Source organism: Corvus brachyrhynchos, unplaced genomic scaffold (genome assembly GCF_000691975.1).
Source record: "Corvus brachyrhynchos isolate BGI_N302 unplaced genomic scaffold, ASM69197v1 scaffold5, whole genome shotgun sequence".
In the NCBI taxonomy this organism is placed as follows: Eukaryota; Metazoa; Chordata; class Aves; order Passeriformes; family Corvidae; genus Corvus; species Corvus brachyrhynchos.
This window is the reverse complement of record NW_008238321.1, coordinates 10848102-10865954: the sequence shown is the minus strand read 5'-3', so window position 1 is coordinate 10865954 and position 17853 is coordinate 10848102. Positions and strand designations below refer to the sequence as shown.

Sequence of the window (17853 nt, the reverse complement as noted above, 5' to 3'; positions counted from 1 at the left end):
AGGCACTCACTGTTTTGCAGGAACATGGCAGTTTGAGTTTGCATTCCTGAGCAGGGCCTTACTGAGTCACCTTGCCTTGTCATAGCTGAATCACTGACACCTAATTGATGGAAACTTTCTTCTTACACAACAGATGTCAGGCCTTGCACAGACATCTGGTGAGTGATCTCCAGGACTGATTGGGAAGGTTCTTCAAGTCAAACAAATCTACACAGAGACAACTTTACTTCCCCCGTACTGCACCCAGCCATGCACCCTGAAGGGTGCTCCTGTGGCTGAGCATGGTCACATTGAACACCACAATCAAAATTTCCTGCACCAGTCTCCTGGAAGCATCTTTCTTGAAGAAATTCCCTGGGATTTGAGAGGTCATCATGATTTTCCATGTGACAGAGGACATTGGGTTGCTCCCAAGATGTGAGCGAGGTTATTGTGCTGTGTTGCACGAGCTATAGACCCACCTACAGGACATCCTGAAGCACAACCAGGCTGTATCTGAGAGGGTGATGACAGCCAGCTCAGGCTTACAGAGCTTTCACAATGTGGTTTTCAATGCCTGGGAGAGCTCTGACTTTCACAGAAATTTCTTGGACCCCCAGACTTGATGAGTGTCCCTGATTAAGGTCTGCTATCACTGAGCTTCTCCTCTCCCCCTTTCCTACTCCACAGCTGTAGCTGGAAAGGTAGAATCTGGCCCTAACTGTCCATGGTGATGTTGTATTCTATTTGGCACTTGTGCAATATCTCTCCCTGCTTTTTCCCTCCCTCAAAACATGAGTCCCTAGATATCTAAACACGTCCTACCAAGAGCACTCAGTGAGCACGGAGCAGATTGACTGCAAGCCCTTCTGACGCTGAATTCAGCTGACAATCAGCTCCTAATGCCAGCAGCTATTCCTGTTTTGTATCCTCTTCCTTCAATCTGATGCCGACAAGGTCAAGTTTAGAAACTTCTAACAAATGTTACTTTCTCATTAACAGACAGACCGTTGGGTGGCAGCTTCTGTGTTGTGTGTGCCAGTTGCCATTTTAATCAGCTCTGTTCTGCAAGCTTTGTGTTTTAGTAGCTGGTAATGCCAGAGCGGTGAGCGGCATAAGCAGTGGGTGCCTCTGCACATGCTCTTCATGGTTTTTGTAGGGATTTGTATTTGAATCCCATTTTCCAAGTGACCCCAACTGTTCTCTGCTCTTTGAGAAAGAAGGGATGAGGTGGCAAGGCAGGGGACATCAGGGAAGGGAGGAAGGGAAGGTTAGCTGGCTGGCTAGAGAGCATCACGAACAGGTTGCAACTGGTCCACAGAGCTGTGTTGTTGCAGTGAAACTTCTTCCATGTGGAGGAGTCCTGGTTTCAAATTCTGTAATTCCCATTTTCCTATACTGCACCTTCAGCATCCTCCACTAATCCACCATAAGGGCCACTGAAGTTTGCAAAGGACTCCAGCTTAGCTGAGTACCTTAAAGTTGTGCATCCTGCACTGTAAGGAAAATAAACTCCCTGATGTATTGGTATTGGATAATAGGCTGAAGTAAGAGCCCTGCTTTATTGTGACCTGAACGATGTCTCTTCTCACCTAATGATCACAGTGATCTCTAACCTAGTGCTGCAGGCTTGGTTTTGGATATGCACCCATATATAAGTGAATAAATCAAATGTATATATAAAAGATATATAATAGGGTGATTTGTATTGTATTGTAAAGGTGTATATGGAGACTTACAGTTTTAATCAGATCCATTTTAGATATTTGGGAATCTTTCCACTGCTCTCATAGAATCATAGAATCATTGCAGTTGGGAAAAGATCTCTGAAATCATCGACTCCAAGTGTTGGTAGCCTTTGGTTTGATTTGTCTTTGTTGCTGAAAGTTATCCAGAGGCTGCTTTCCCATGAGCAGTTCAGGGCTGTCAGGTTGGTGGATGCTCTGCTGGGGTGATGGTCCTGGAAGTGAACATCTGTTGGTGATGCAGGAAGGTGGGTGAGATTGGTCTTTCAGTCTGGATGAGGGGCAGTCTGGGCTGTTTAAGGATGAGTGAGGGTGGAATGACTTTCCACAGACTGGAAAGAACATCTCCAGAGCAATGTTCTTGTTCAATATGCTTTGGAATTGATACCCACCATCAGCTGCGATGAAATGGCCTCTCATTAACGCTAATCGCACTTGCCTCTTACTTTCATATTAGATAATGAACATAGTTAAGTCCTGGAAAGCCTGCTCTCCCTTTTTCTGCTGTGACAGCATTAGATTGTTGTGATTTATACTCTTCATATAGGTAGTAATATGATTATTCGGTTAATCTATTATTCATTTCACTCATGATCTATTCTTTTCACATTCTTATTCTGTGAGTCAATTTCTCTCTCTGCTATTTTAATAGAGTAGCATTTTAAATTGTGAGAACACCACATTAAACATGTATAAGATTTAATCTAATTTAAAATGCTTTCTTCTAGCAGGATATGCCTAATAAGCATAAAACTAATAATGTTCAAAATGCTATGGCATATTAACATGACACATTGTGAAGGATGCATTTTTCAAATAAAGCTAAGCACTAATTAATGAATATCTAAAACACTTTCTTATTCCTTATCCTGAAGCTGTATGATTGGCATGGAAAAAGATCTTTTGACAGAATAGCATTGCATACAAGCTGCCTTGAAGTTTACAAATATTTTTTCTTGCTGTCTAATATGATATCTTTGAAGTAACACAAAATCAGTGATATCTCACAATATTAATGTTATATGGACACTGAAATACTTGGGAATCATTGATCTACACTTGGCTTAGTGCTGGATGCATGTGTGTGACCCACTGGATGAAATGGATTTTATGTTTCTTCTCTGCATCTTTCTGCAGAGATCATGAGTCTGTTCCAGCCTGCAGAGGCACAGCCTGGCTGTCGCATTCTATGCTTGTAGTTTTAGAGACTTTTGTAAGAGTTTAATGATCTGGGCAATAATTATTTTTGCTTACAAGTTGTTTTACAGAAAAATGAAGTTTTGGTTTGAATGTAGACTTGTTTGAAACAAATTCAGTCTTCTACCTGCTTCTGCTGCCTGAGAACTGAGTAATTTTATTTTATGTTAAGTATTTTTGTTTCTTGCTTTGAAATCACACTTCCTTTTAGAAGTTAGGTCAATGTACTTTTGTGAAAATATAAAACCTGCTCAGATGCAAAAAAATACGTTTTAGTATAATTGAATAGATACTTATTCTAAGTAAAATAGAATTGTCTATTTTGTTTATTTGTTTCACTATTTTTGTGACCCCATTTAATGTTCAGTTTTTGACCGTGTGAAGACAGAGAAAACAGTAAACACCTGATCCTACAGAAAAAATGATGGTCAAACTCCGGGTTTATTTTGTCTGCACTGGCTCACAGGAACCTGTTTTTCCTTTCTGGGCCACGTATGGCAGAGGGCTGGGAGGCAGCAGAGGCTGGTCCCACACTAGGACACTGGATTGTGGCCAGGTGGCCCCACTGTGCAGATTTGGAAGCCTCCTCAGCTCTGCTGATTTAGAGCCAGTGGAAGCTACTTTTAACACCCAGTGGGAAAACTCATGTAATTGAGCATGCCTTTATGTCTCTGCAGTTCCTGAATCTGCTTTGTAAATCTCCTCTTCGTTATCATTGTATCAGTTTAATTATAGATTTTCAGCGGAGGCTGACATGCAACAGGAGGGCAAATTGTGCATTCGGCTTCCAGGATTGCTCATTCCCAGCAGGTAACTCCAGGCACATATGGTGGGATTAGCATTTGCTTGCACTGCTGACCTTCTGCGTGTGCAGGATCCCAGCGGCTGCGAGCCGCTGCACTCCCACACTGTCACAAGGGTGAGTCTGAAGTGATGCAAAAGGAGACTTGGACAGGCAGATGATGATCATTGAGACAGCTCACTGCAAGCTCTGCCTCTAGTGATGTAGAGAAATGACTAATGCTGCAAGTTCCAGAACACAAACTCCAGAGATATCAGGAGTGCTAAAAAACCACCTTCTGACAAGGGGGGCAGGAGGATATTGGTTCTGAGCGTGGCTTGGATTCAGCAGTGTTTTTTCTGTAAGCATGTTTGTGTTCTTGTAAGGTCAGAGCTTTGCTGAATATTTCTATTTATTATTTGTGTCTTGCTAGTTGCTATGTACTGCAGTTGTAGTCCAGGCTCTGTTGTGCTGGTGATGGGTGAACATGAGAGAAAAACGAGAGTATATTTGAGGAACGTATTAGGAGTGTACCTAACCCTACATTATCTCTGCCCTGGAACTTGCATAAAGTAAACTTCTGTAGGAAAATAACTTTTCTGAGCATTACAAAGCCAATATTTGAGTGTGTATTTATGACATCTTTTTAAACTGAGGAGGTAGAACGCCCCTTTGTAATTCCATGTCCCAGGAGACACTTACAGAAATTGAGTTACAGGGGTTTGAGAAACCCAGACTGAGGTGGTGGGATTTCAGTGATGCTTCCTGGTGTGTCTGATGGGGAAACTGTGGTCATTCTTGCAGACATATAAAGTTAAAGCAATCACCACTTTCAAATTGGGAAGGAATTTTTCCTGTGTATTCCCCAAGTGCTGTTAGGTGCTGCAGATCCTAATGCTGCCCACCCCACTCTTTCTCTAACGCTGCAGTCCCAGTGAATTTAGGAAAAAACCCATTGGGTAGATGATTCGGCTTTCTGTGTCTGCAGGTGAAATGGCATAACTTGATCTTAGTCCTTCTGCCACCAGGACTATGAGTCTATTTGCAATTACATCTGCACCTCTACAGCACTGGAAAGCAAGGTCAGTAGCAGATCTCCTCTGCCCCATGCTCTTTGCAACATGCCCCATTTCCAGCAGTGGAAAACACTATTAGAGCATTGATTGGTTTTACAAAATACCGCCCCAATGGTGACACCCTCCAGACAATTAAAATAATTGGCTTTGGTATATAAAGCTCTTCCTATTTAGGATCCTGGGTGCCTGGGCACCGGCTCATCTCAAGCTGACAGTTGGCATCAATGACTATTTGGGAAACTTAGGCCTTGGGTACGCAAAGATGCAGCACTTTTGTTTTTCATGTCGACTTCTCCTCACATCTATCCATCTTAGCAGTGATGTTATTTCTGGCCTTCATTGTTTTGTTTCTGCTTTCAGCAAATAACATAAGAGAAAGGTCTGTGACAATTTTAGGAAGCTTTAGAGAAGGAGGTTATTGATGGCTGCTACTTCTTCCATGGGCACTTGGAGAAATCCTTGAAATGATGTTTGCTGGCTTTGTGAAACGAATTATTACTATGGTAACAGCTGCTGAAATGTTACAGGAAAGTTTATCTCTACTTTTCCTTTTTTTGTTTTTATGCTGACATGAAACCTTGTAGCCTTATTGCCAAGATGGTGGCATATTCGTTGTGCAGCTCAAAAAAAGGGAAAGGAGCAAGCTTGTCAAAATCTTCATATTCAGGATCTGAGCAGCAGCAGAAATAAACACCCTCCCACCTAAATAAACTAAGAAATGGGGAAGAAGGATCTATGCACATTGACTGGAGAAATCTTACTTTAAATGCTAGTGATTTTTAAAATTAAAGTATTATTTTATACTGGATTGATACTGCAATTCTACAGCTATAGCTGTACTTGAGTTACAAAATAAATTGCCTTTACAGTAGAATTTTTATCTTTCTCCCTGCACAGCCAAATCTGCTGTTCAGTCTGTGGGTAAGTAGTAGAGAAAGAAGAGCCGAATGCTCTGCCTGCACACCCTCCTTGCTGGAATAAATGGCCCTAAATTATCAAAAGTGTAAATGTCTGCATGACCACACAAGACACAAGAAAGTAAGCTTTGGGCCTCTGAGTGTAGAAGTCTCAGTTTAGTTATCACACTGGACACTAAAGGACATGAAGTGTGGAAGTTCAAAACAAAAGTTAATAAAAGTTTATTGCAGCCTTTCTTAAGCCGGGAGAAAATGTTTCCTTGTTCAGTTCTAGCACGTAAATGATGAGGACATTGAAGAGTCAGTGGTTGACAGTGGAGGTAGACAGAAAGAAGTAAATGGGCTGTCCTCAACATCCAGATGTACTGTCCATCATGGATAGACACCCCAGCCCTGGCAACTCATCCTGTTGTAGGGGCAAAAGGAACCTTGCCAAGCCAGTTCATTTATCTGCTGTGAGGTAGAGTCTGTACTTGTGTACATCCTCTAGACTTGGGAAAATTCAGCACCAACTCAGTTATCAAAGTAGCTTGAAAAATATGGAGCTGTTTATCCATAGGAGATTGGAGAAGACTTTTAATGAAGAAACGTACCCACTGTGCTGAGCACATTGCAAGCTCTGCACAGTGGTTTTCACTGATCATTCTGAAAGAGAAGTCGAATCCAAGTCAAGGGCAGGAGCTCTTTTTAGCACAGACTTTGCTGATGCTGGTGCTCATGATCAAAAGAAGGTGCCAGTCTCTTAGGTTTTCTCCAGGACCCTTGAATTATTATATATTGTGTTGCAGGAGACAAACTCATGCATCTGAACAAGGTGGAACATCACAGTCTCTGGGTTTTAAAACTCAAAGGTGGGGCCAGTCCAAATGTTGCAGGTGATACCGACCCAGGAGCCTTTGTCCAGGTGTTACCAGCCTTGGACCCCCAGAGTTTGGGACCACGTGAAACCCTTTCAGTGCATCTCCAGGCTGTGTATCACTTGCACAGCTGCTGTGGGAATGTAAAGCCTGCCATGTGTAGCAGGACGTGTAGTGACAGTTCAACTTCTTTGCTTTCCTTATTTTTACTGGTATTTTTGGATTAGGAGAATGTCAGGAAGATGTTATTGAAGACACAACAATCTCATGAGAGCTGAGGGCAGCTCTAACCGTAGTCAGTGTGAGCACAATCCTGCTGCTTAACCATGGGCATGGGGAAAACCCTGAAAAAGCACGTGGTTTGAGGATCTAAACCCAGGTGTGAGACAGAGATTTATCATGGCAATGGGGAGAGAGACAAACCGGAAAATGCTCTCTGGAGTGTTCTCCTGAAGTGTTTCCTGCAGTGTTTGGGCAAGCTGATGCACAACTTCACATCTTGTGAGGCTCAGCCTTGGCTTCAGTGGCCTGACCCTGACATGTTAAAAAATTATTGAGGTGTTTTATCATTCAACTTCTCTCTGAAATTCCAGGCAGACTTACTGTATATGCAAGTACCAGACAGGTAGAGGCCTTCATCTCAAGGAACAAATTCTGCTCTGTCCTTTCCAAAATCCTGTCTTTAGTGTGCTTTTTGAAGCTAAACTTTCTGTGATAGTTAAGGTGATAGGCTTTGTCCTAAGCCACAATCACTTAGAAATATTTGATTGTATATGACACTTAGAGAACTTTGGGATATTACTGGCAGCTTTGCTCCATTATCTGGGATCTTTGTCCTTCTGCAGCAGCACAACACTTCAAGTAATTTTGCTTCATGTAGCAAAGACTGCTCAGGGCTGTCTGGCGACTGCTAATTTAAGCAATGGATTGAGGAACTTTGTGCATGGAAAATGAAAAGCTACAAGTGGATCAGACAGTGGGAGGAAAAGTGGGTTTGTGTTTGCAAACACCCACTCAGCCCCAAAGCACTGGCACCAGAGACATTTTTTGGCAAATCCTGAATCTTATCCCCTATAAATCTGTGGCAATTAGGAGCAACTCCACTGAATTGAATGGGATTATTCACGTAAATACAGATGAGATAATATTTAGTCTTCTGTTCAACCAGTCTTAGCAGGGAGTGGTTCCTGAACAAAACTAAGACTCAGGTTTGAATGCATTTTAACAATCCTTCCCATCACTCCTGCCCCTTTAAATCCAAAATAAAATATTGCATGGAGTGCTTTCATAAATAATTTATGTTCTGCCTGACACCAGTCAGGGAGGCATAAAGCTTTCTGTGTGTGCATGCTGCTTCCAGAGCTCAGCAGTAACTAGATCTGAATTTAAAACAAAAAATCTGAAGATTTTTGTTTTTCTATGAGGATGGAAGAGGTTCAGGGACTTTGAAAGAGTCAATTCAGGCCCCACCACATCAAGCACTCTCTGTGGTGTTTGAAAAAGCACTGTTCATTCATCCTCACCCCCCAGATGGGAGAGGGGTGATGTGAGGAGAACTGGCCTTGTGGTTAAGGAACTGGGTGGAACTCCTGGGATTTTGACTCAAGACTCTGCTCTAGGTGATGTTGGCCAGACAAAATGCACTCCTGTGCTGAGATTTCCAGGCTACTTCCAAACAAGCTGGGAAGCAGAATAGTTGCATTGATACCTTGTGTTCAGGCAAAGGTCCCTGCTGCCCATCGAGGTTTAGCTATCACAGCAGGTGTGTCTTGTTTTCCCAAATGACTTTGCAAAATTGCTAAATTTTCACCTTTCAGAGGGAGAGTAATTACTGGGCAAGTTGTGGGATTGGGAGCTGTTTTTCCAGAAGTCTTTCATGACCTTGGGCAAAGCAGTTAGGCAGAAATTTAGTGAAGTATTAAAGCATTTCAGTCCTATTGAGGGCTTATCTCTGATTCATTTCAGTGGGATTTAGGGTTCCACTTTCTGCTTAAGTACCTAAATCTTTTTGTGATCCATAAAAATCTTAAAAGTTTCTCTTTGGAAAAAAAGGGAATAAAAAACATATCTTGTCTCACAGGGGTGTTTTGAGAAGAAATTAAAGATTGTGTAAAAACAAAAAAAATCACTATGAGGCTATGTAGATGTGATAGAGAGCATGATCATGTATTCCCTAAAACAAATCCTGTAACACATGCTTGGCAGGAGTGTTGTACAAGTGTTTCCATGCTGGCAGGAGTACCTGGCCCACAGTGGATAAAGCTCATCCTATAATTTACAGCAAACCTCTGGAAAAATATTTCTTTCACTTAAAAACCCCCAAAAACTCTGCCTGTGGCGTGGCATCTGGAACATGCTTAGCAAGCAGCAGGAGCTCTTTATAATTCATGAAAAGGGCCACACAGATAATGAGACAAGGTTCCTCACTGCAGCTAAATATTTCTTCCCAATGCCGCTTCAAAACAAAAAGTACCAAGGCGGTGGGCGTGGGGAAGCCTTGCTCCAGCCCCGGAGTCTGCTGTGTCCCAGGCAGGAGCAGTGCCCAGAGCTGCACTCGTGTCTGGGGGCACCATTTGTCCCCACACTTCAGGGATGCTCCAGTGCAAAGCACCAAACTATGAATCTCTCCTGCCTGGCTCTGGCACAGAATTTGGGCTAAAATGCCCAAGCTGATGCTAAATGAGCTTCAAAAAGCTGTCAGAGCTGTCTTGGGAGCTTGTCTGCTGCTGCCCTCTGCCACCACCATGCTTTCAGCTGGGTTGGGGTGGGAGAGTTTTCTGGCTCCAGATAGACCCCGAAAATGTTGTTGGAAGAGAGGGCAAGCTGGGTTTGGGCTTGTTTTGTTTCTAGATGACACCGCAGACAGGGTTGTGCTGAGCCTGCCTGTGGCCCTGGGGAAAGAAAATGTCTGTGGGAAATGATTCTTTTGCTTGGCACCATTTCCAGTGGGAATCAGTAAGGATTTCAAAGATGTTCCCCCTGATGTGCTAAAGCTTAGCTTAAAAAAACAGAGAGATGAAAGGGCAGCCTCCTCTGGCGTGCGATGAGATGTGACAGGGAGAGCGGCTGCTGTTGCACCGAGCTGTAATGAGTTCCTGTAAGGAGAGTCACAAGCTCTAAAAAGTCAAATGAACAGGAACGACTGTGTGCAGGGTGATTCCAGCAGTGCCGGGGCTGCCTGTGCACATGGTGCCATCAGTCCTGCTCCTCTGCATGGCTCTGTAATTCCATGGGGCTTGGAGGGGCCTCTGAGGTGTCTGGAAAGAGAGGGAGCGAGAGAGAATTGCTGCACCACATACGCTTGCTGTGCCTTTTGGCCACCTTCCCTCACTGTTCGGTTTTTTTCTTTGTCTTTAAAGGTAAACTGCAGAGACTTTGATACTGTAACAGAAGAGGACAGTGAGGTGCCTGTACTCCACTGAAAAGCTGTTAGGTTATTTCCTAGTCTTACAGCTGTGTTTTCCAGTCTGTGGCTGAAGCTGTAATGCAGAGATAGGGGACTTTCCATCATGTTGTGTGAATCTGGGGGGGTTGTGAGGCTCTGTAATTCTGCAACCTTTTACAAGCATACTCTCATCGTGGAGTTCTGGGTCTGTGTTCTCCCACCTGTATTGTGGCAAACTTGTGGGTGTAATGTGTGTTTATATCAACGGGTCCATGGTTTCCTTCTTCTTTTTCTCCTGTTTAGTTTCATGAATCTGTCAGAAATTAGTAAGGAAGACTAGGAAATTATCCCATCCCTCTGTCTGTGGGGTACAATGTCAAATGAAAGAGGGCACCAAAGGAGAAAACAGAACAGTAAAGAGTATGAGGGGATGGAAGTGCTTCCACCTGGTCTACCTTCCCTGCCTAAGCTCTGCATCTCATTGCAAACCAAAGAATGAGAGAAGCAACATTAGAGAGAGGTGTATGAATGATTTGCTAATGGTTGTAAGCAGAGGTTTCCCTCTCTCCTTCAGTTTGGACCGTGCCTCACGGTCCCAGTAACACTGACTGAGTGATATGCACTTCTGCCTTGGGGCTGATAAATGGCTCTCAGTGATTAGGAATGGGACTACCTTCATCTCCAGGGTAAGCAACCAAACTAGGTCTGCACACAGTGGGGGTGTAGGAGTTATTGTGGCAATAACCTGTTGAGTCACTGCTTTTTATTGTACAATTATTTGTGTTCAGGTCTGATGCCTAAATAATGTGCAATACTGAAATATTGCAAAAAAAGGAAATGAATGCAGAGAGCATTGCTCCACATGGCAGAATGTCCCTGCTGAATAAAATCTATAGCTATTTCCCTTAAGCTCTAGTTAATAAGGTTCAAAAAATGATGGCTGGACTCCTTAGGGGCTGACATCTGAGTGAAGTTCAGAGGAGTAGCCCGAAGTTCAGACACTTCTCTGAAGCCTCTCTCATCCATTTGAATGTCATAGGGTCTTCGAACCTGGGCTGAAACCCCTGTGAGGACACACTTCTCAGGTACTCCCTGGAGCACAGGAGTGCAAAGGCACACAGAACTCATTTCAAGCCTGAAAAGAGAAGTTTGTGATGATTAGTAATAGGCAGAGATTTAGGGTGGAGGAGCATCTTAATGACTGGTTTCAAACAATGGAAAATCTCACCTTTGTTTAAAGTATGGAGTGTGCAAGGCCTCTTAATAAGAAATGAGGGAGGGCTTTGCAACCTGTTCCTATTTACTCAATGTTCATCTGGCTTATTTCATATCCTGTCTAGGGCAAGACTTCTTACCATACCCCAGCCCAGTGTCAGCACCCTAACACAAAGACAAAACACACTCCTGTGTTTGAACTGCTGGGATTTCTCTAGGAGCTCAAATAGCACAGGCACATCCGTCGGCACACAGAGCCCCAGGGCTCAGTGCTTTTACATGGACTGAGAAACAGGCAGGGCCCTCCTCCAGGGCAGCAACATCCACACCCCTTGGATGTGGTGCACATATGCCTGCAGGCTGTGACCCGGTCACATACAGATCTAGGCTGTGGCTCTCCACAAGGCAGCACCCTTAGGAGACGTGGCAGGTTTCCATAACAGATCCAGTTTCAGTAGGAACCTTCGATTCTGAAGAGAAATACTCTTTTTCGTGAGAGAGAGAGAGAGAGCGAGTGAGCAAGCAAGCCACACGGAGCCTAGAAACTCTGGATTTCTGGATTGCATTCCGCAGCACAAGAGCTGGCAGCCTGTCAAAGACAGTCTTTAAGTATGCACATATATTTTTGCAAATTGGACACTAAGTGTTTTAGCAGAAACCTGGTACAAATGGGAGATGTTTCCAATCAAAAGTCAATATGCTGCTGATCCAGCTCATGGCAGAATCTTGCCCTTGGGGAGGCAACATGTTGAAGTACCTGGCTCCCATGAGATGACAGATAAAGGCACTGGGGTTAGGGACCAGTACTTGTTGACTCATGTGCCTCTCAAGCTGCTGTGGTTCCTGCACCAGCCCTTCAGCTCACTGTTCAAAATACCAGCTTTATCCTCTTTCCCATCCCTGGTTTACCTTACTGACCTCCAGTCTCCTGTCCTTGGAGTTCTTTGACATCACTGTGAGTTCTGAAAAATCTGACTTTGTCTGAAATGTTATTTAGACTATTTAGAAATTGTGTGACTATAATTGTGTGACTATGTGTCACATCTGTGAATATTGTCTGGGGCTTTGAAGGAAAGTACATATGAAGGAGCGAGGGGGAAGTGTATGAAAATCCTTAACTTGGGTTTAAACAATGATGACTAAGGATTGTCTATGCAGGAGTTTCCTGTGCAGCGAGGTAGGTTTGGAAGTGCTTTACTTAGCTGCCACTTCCATCTGCAGTGTCTGGATCTATCCCTCCCACAAGTTTCTGAGGTAGGAGCATAGCTGAGTTTTCCAGGGACAAGGGAGTGGCACCTGAGATGCTGTTAATGGAGACCTTGCACAGAGTGTACAGAAAACTGGAAATTCATATTCTTGCTTAGAGGTCTGTATTATTTATGGTATTGCTGAAAAATCGGTGTTCTTTTGAATATTAGAACAGACAGTAGGTGAGTTCATCTGCAGTGCTTATGGAGTAGTCAGAGACAGGTGGAACATGCTCCTTATCATATGTTTGGATGCACATATATGTTTACTGTGTGTCTGTAGAGCTTTGTATTCTAAGAGCAACTTTGCTGCTTGCCCTGAGTCACTGACAGATATCCAGTGCTTCCAAATACCTGAGAATGCACAGCTAGCATGGTACTCTGACAAATATTTTTAATAACATGTTATAAAAGTCCCAAAAAGGACACAGAATGGCAAAGGTGCATCCAAAATAAGTGAAATTCTGCAGTTCTGGGTTGTTTATTTCATAAAAACCATCTTGATAAGCAGGAAAGTAGAAGGACAACTTTCCAAAGCAGAAGTAGGGTTGCTTCTGGCAGGACCCCTCCTGCTTTGTTGGCTTTCAGGACTGCCCATGGCCTTACCTGCTCTCTGGGCTTCTGAAAATGTCCAGGCACTATCGACACAATTTTGTGATAAAAGATAGAAATTATTTATTATGTGCATTTTCCTCTTAATCCACTAAAACAGAGCCCCTTTTTTGTTTTGTGTTCTTGTCAGATTGTCTATGTGACAGTTGTCTTTCAGGCTGTGACATTAAATGCTGTATTCACATATTAGAGAGAGGATGATAATGCCAACGGTAGCTATCAGTACTTCAGCTTTCACAATGTTTTGAGGGTTCTCAGGCAAACTGAATTCAAGGTGTTGGAATGTGAGGACCTTTGTTTTCCTCCCTCCCCTCATGGTGTCTCTCATTCCTCCAGAGCACCAGAGCTCATCCTCCACGAATCCACAGAGGAAAGGCGAGGTGTTGTTTCAGTGCACTTTCCCGGATCCTTGATGCACTCTTGAAGGCTCTTTGATTGCAGTGTTATTTCCTCTCAGAGCTGATGTGATTCCCTCTGTGCCACAATAAAACTTAACAATCTTTCTTCCCTTTCAAGAGAAAGGAAGCAATTAAAAAAAAATATATAGCCACATATATCCCCAGCATTTCTAGGCTAAAAAATACATCAAATGTTGTGGCTTTGGCTCTGCAGGCTCTCCCACATCTGAACAATGCAGTGTCATGCTCCCAGACTTCATGACTTGTAAGATTCAGTGCTGGGTTGGTAACTCATACGTTGTATTTTTCAAAATGTTGCAGTGTTGTATATCATTGGAGAGAAAAAAATCTTATTTGTCCTCTGATATTGAGTGCTGATTAGTAGCCATGTCAAATCTGAATTAGACATTTTTTAAATTGTGGCACTCACCAGAATATAAAAAGTATATTAGATTATCTTAGAATGTTTTTATGGCTCCATGTGAGTAATTTGACAGATGGCACAAAGGCACTTGGTTACAATGTTAAAGGAATGTAAAAAATTGTCTTGTTTAACATAAGAAAGTAAATTCTCAGAAAATTCTACAACAGTTTCACAAGTGTGCCATGTGCTGCATAGATAAAGAAGTGAATATGAATCCTTAATGCTATGCCTGCCTTAAAATCCCAAGTAAAATCTCATGAAGGTAGTAATGTTGTCCCACATGTACACTGAGAAAACATTTGCATTCCATGGTTCTGTATCTGTCTTGAAGATCAATGTGCATATGCAGGTACAGGCCGTGTTCAGAGAGTACATGAATTAGAGGAACATATCCAGCTGCTATGAAACCAGGCTAAATTTGCAGCACAAATTAGGTGGAAATTTTCCAGATTTGTATTTAAAACCAGCATACTCAAGAGTTTTGGAACTAAACAAGCCCCATCTGTTTTAAAAATTATACAGCACTATGAACCAGCCACGGTATACATCAAAATTTGGGATGTTGTATAAGAAACAGCAATTTCTAGGGTAGAAAGAAGATTTCAAAAAAATGATTTTGTATGTCTCTTCTTGAAGCAGTTAATTAAATGCATTCATTGCCTAAAACAGTATACTAAGTTTTATGGGTTAATTATAAACTCTTTCCAAGTCTGATTCTCTGATGGAAGTGTTCCATCACACCTTATGGCCAGGCTGTATTAGCGGGTAGGTCCTGCTCAGCTAGCAGAGGGCTCTCTCTGGCACCAGCCAACCCACAGCTGGTGTTGAATGGGAATTTCCAGTGATATGTGTATTTTCCACAGTCTGTAACTGTTCTTCCTGGGACACACTTGTGGACACAAGGAGGAGAAGGTGGTCAGGAGCAGTCAGCACAGATTGAGGAAACAGGGCTGCCTTCAGTGATGAACCAACAGGATTTGTGGGTGGGTGAGGAACCTCCTTGTCATTTACCTGGACATCAGCAAGGCTTTCATCAGTCTCCTAGATAGTGCTCTGTCTAGTGTGGGACATTGCATTTTTGATGGACAAAGAACTCAACCAGAGGGTTTAGCTCATTGATCCCAGGCACACTCATAGACATATAACAAGTGCAGTATTCCAGCTTCTGTTCTTGGACCTGTCCTGTTTGTGACCTTTACCGGTGACCTGGAGGAGGGGATGGAGCATCCTTTTGTCAAGTTTTCAGGTGACACCAATTTCCAGGTGCTGTCTGTCTGTAGCTTGAGGGCAGACCAGCCATTCAGAGGGACCTTGAAAGGCCAGCAGGAGCCGTACGAAATTCAATAAGGATCAATACAAACTCTTCATCTGGGAAGAAAAAGCCCTGTAACAGTGAAGGCTCCAAAAGGTAGAGCCAGACTCTTCGCTGAAAGTGGTGGAAGGATCAGAGACAGCAGACATAAACTGTACAAGAAAGATTCATAGTGAGTGTAAGGAAAACTGTTTCCCCTAGAATGACTCTCAAGCAGTGGAGCAGGCTGCCAGAAGGGCTGTGAAGTTTCCATTTTTGGAAGCTTTTAGGACCTGACTGGACAAAGCTCTGAGCCACCTGGTCTGACCTCAGGCTGGCACCGCTTTGAGCAGCAGGTTGCACATGGAGATTTCCTGGGCTGCCCTCCAACCTGAATTACCCTGTGTGATCCTCTGAGAGTTTAACATTTTGGGATTGAATATTTTTTAGACTCGCAGGTGATGTAAACCAGAGCTGACTACAGGGGAGTCAGACCTACATATATTAGCCCAGGATTTGGTATTTCAACTCTCCCAAAGAGTCTGTGATGTAACAGCAGATGCAGCTCTGTAAAATGACAAACCTGCTGTACATTTATTGACTGAGTCTGACAGGCCTGCTCAGCTCGGTTTTCTTTCAATTATCTCTGCTGGCTCAAACGCTGGAATGTGTTACTGTAATAAACAGCAGAATAGTAGCCACTCATCTGGGGTTTGCAGGGGGACATCTGTATGTTCCTTGTATCCAGGAGACACTCTATTGCCTGAATTACTGATAGCAGATTTGCTGTTCTAGGGAGAGAAGGAAGGAAACAGAAAAGTTGACTCAGAGCTCATGTAAAAAATTAGTAGCAAGTAAACCAGGGTGTGAACTGAGAGCACATAGGCTAACGCCCTGAATTCCTCTGTGTGAAGCAGCTGACTTCACTCAGAAGGTGCAGAGAGGCCCTGGACAGATGCCCACCCCTCTGCAGGTTAAGCCGAACAGACAGATGCTACAGATGCAGGTGTTCCTCAGTGGTCCTGTGCCAGAGGATGCTGCCCCTTTCTCTTTGCTGGAAGAAGGGGTTTGCCCAAGCACGGACACCTTTGGTCAGGCAACATTAGCAGAGCTGGCACAAACTGGCCGTGCAGTGGGTGTGAGATTGTCCCAGGGGATTGCTGATGTGAACTAGGGAATGCTCCCATGGGCTGCTCAGTGTGGCTGATCCAGTGCAGGGACAGGTGCCAGCAGCACCTTGCATGGAGGAGCATCTACCTGAAAAACGAGTGCCGAGGAGCAGATGAGCTGTGAATTCACGCCGCTCTCCCTGTGCACTGGCTTTGTCACTTCCAGAGGGTGATTAGGTTGCTGTGTCACTGTCAGTGAATGATGGCACCCACCCACCTGTTCTGAAAACTCCCTGTTATGTTGTACACAGGCCTTGATTATCGTTGTCTTCCTCCCTGACTCTCAGGAGTGTGAATGTTCTACAGAAGCACAGATGTTACCCAGAAAATTCCGAAGTTGTAGAATTGCCTCATACTTCTAATGCTTTTAGCTTCATTTTGATATTTCCCTGAAGGATGCAATGCCTTCTTACATCTCCTTCTGGACAGAAAGTCCTTTTGTAATGTCCTTATACTGCAGAATTCTGTTTCTTTTTTTTTTTTTTTTTTTAGTAACAACCACATATCCACTGCTTTCCTATTGCCCCTGTGACCCTCCCCAAAGTCATTGGCAATTCATCATCTTGTAGTAACTCCTAATGAGCAGCATGCAAGGGGTGAATTCCTGATGGCTTAGTGTGGCTGTTAAGCATCCCTTATGTCCTGAAAAGTTCTGGACTCTGGAGGACAGTTTCAGTTCACCTGTCACCGAACAGTGACCACCTCTGCAATGGGCCTGGCAAGTATTGAACAGGCTCCATTTGATCAAAAATAAGCTCTAAGGGTAGAATCTGTTGATGACTATTTGTGGCAGACGTTTGCCTGTCCTGCAATGACATGGGAGAACAGCTCCTTAAATCACAGGACTGTCAGCAGCTGCAAACATCTGCGGATGTGGGATCTGTAATCTCTCCTCTCAGACCTTTACATTGCTGTTTAATCTCTGCTATTTGTGACTACAGTTTTGTTTTTATTTTATTTTTTATAGGAGTCACATAAAATCCACCGCAGGAAGAAATCACTGCACATTTCTCGTTTGAATGGCAGTAGATATTGCGGGAATACATGTATACGCCTGTACGTGTGTATCTATACACACAAACACACACATATATATGTGTAAATAAAACCACAGGGAGCTCTAATTGAAACATTGCCACATACTGTGAAGCTAAATGGAGGCAACAGACAAGGAGGCATGGGAAGGAGGTGTTGTGTTTTCAGGTGGTACAATAACGAAAAGTAGACTTGCCTTGGTGTCCTGGTGGTGACAGCCATGAGAGCCCAACACATGCCTCAAGGACAACACACCCAGAGAGGTGTAATCGTTCCCTATTAAAGTGCTCATTGTTTTGAAACTGAGGACTTCCTTTACTGATCAAAGAGCTGCCTTTGATTAATCCATTCTGAAATGAATGAATTTCTAAGTTCTTATTTTTCGCTTTTCTTAGGGGAAATATTTCAAAAGCCTTTTGATCTTTGGTTATAGGCATTTAGTAAAAGGAAGGTACACTTTTACAAAAAGAACCCTGGAAGTCTTGTTGTAAAGGGTAACGTGTATCAGAAAACATTCAGAACATG

General features: G+C 43.3%; 1 long non-coding RNA gene across 1 annotated transcript in view; it reads left to right on the top strand.

The window, feature by feature from the left end:
- The window catches only part of LOC108446709, a 92226-nt gene that overhangs the window by 64298 nt on the left and 10075 nt on the right, over positions 1–17853 (top strand). The window lies entirely within an intron of this gene.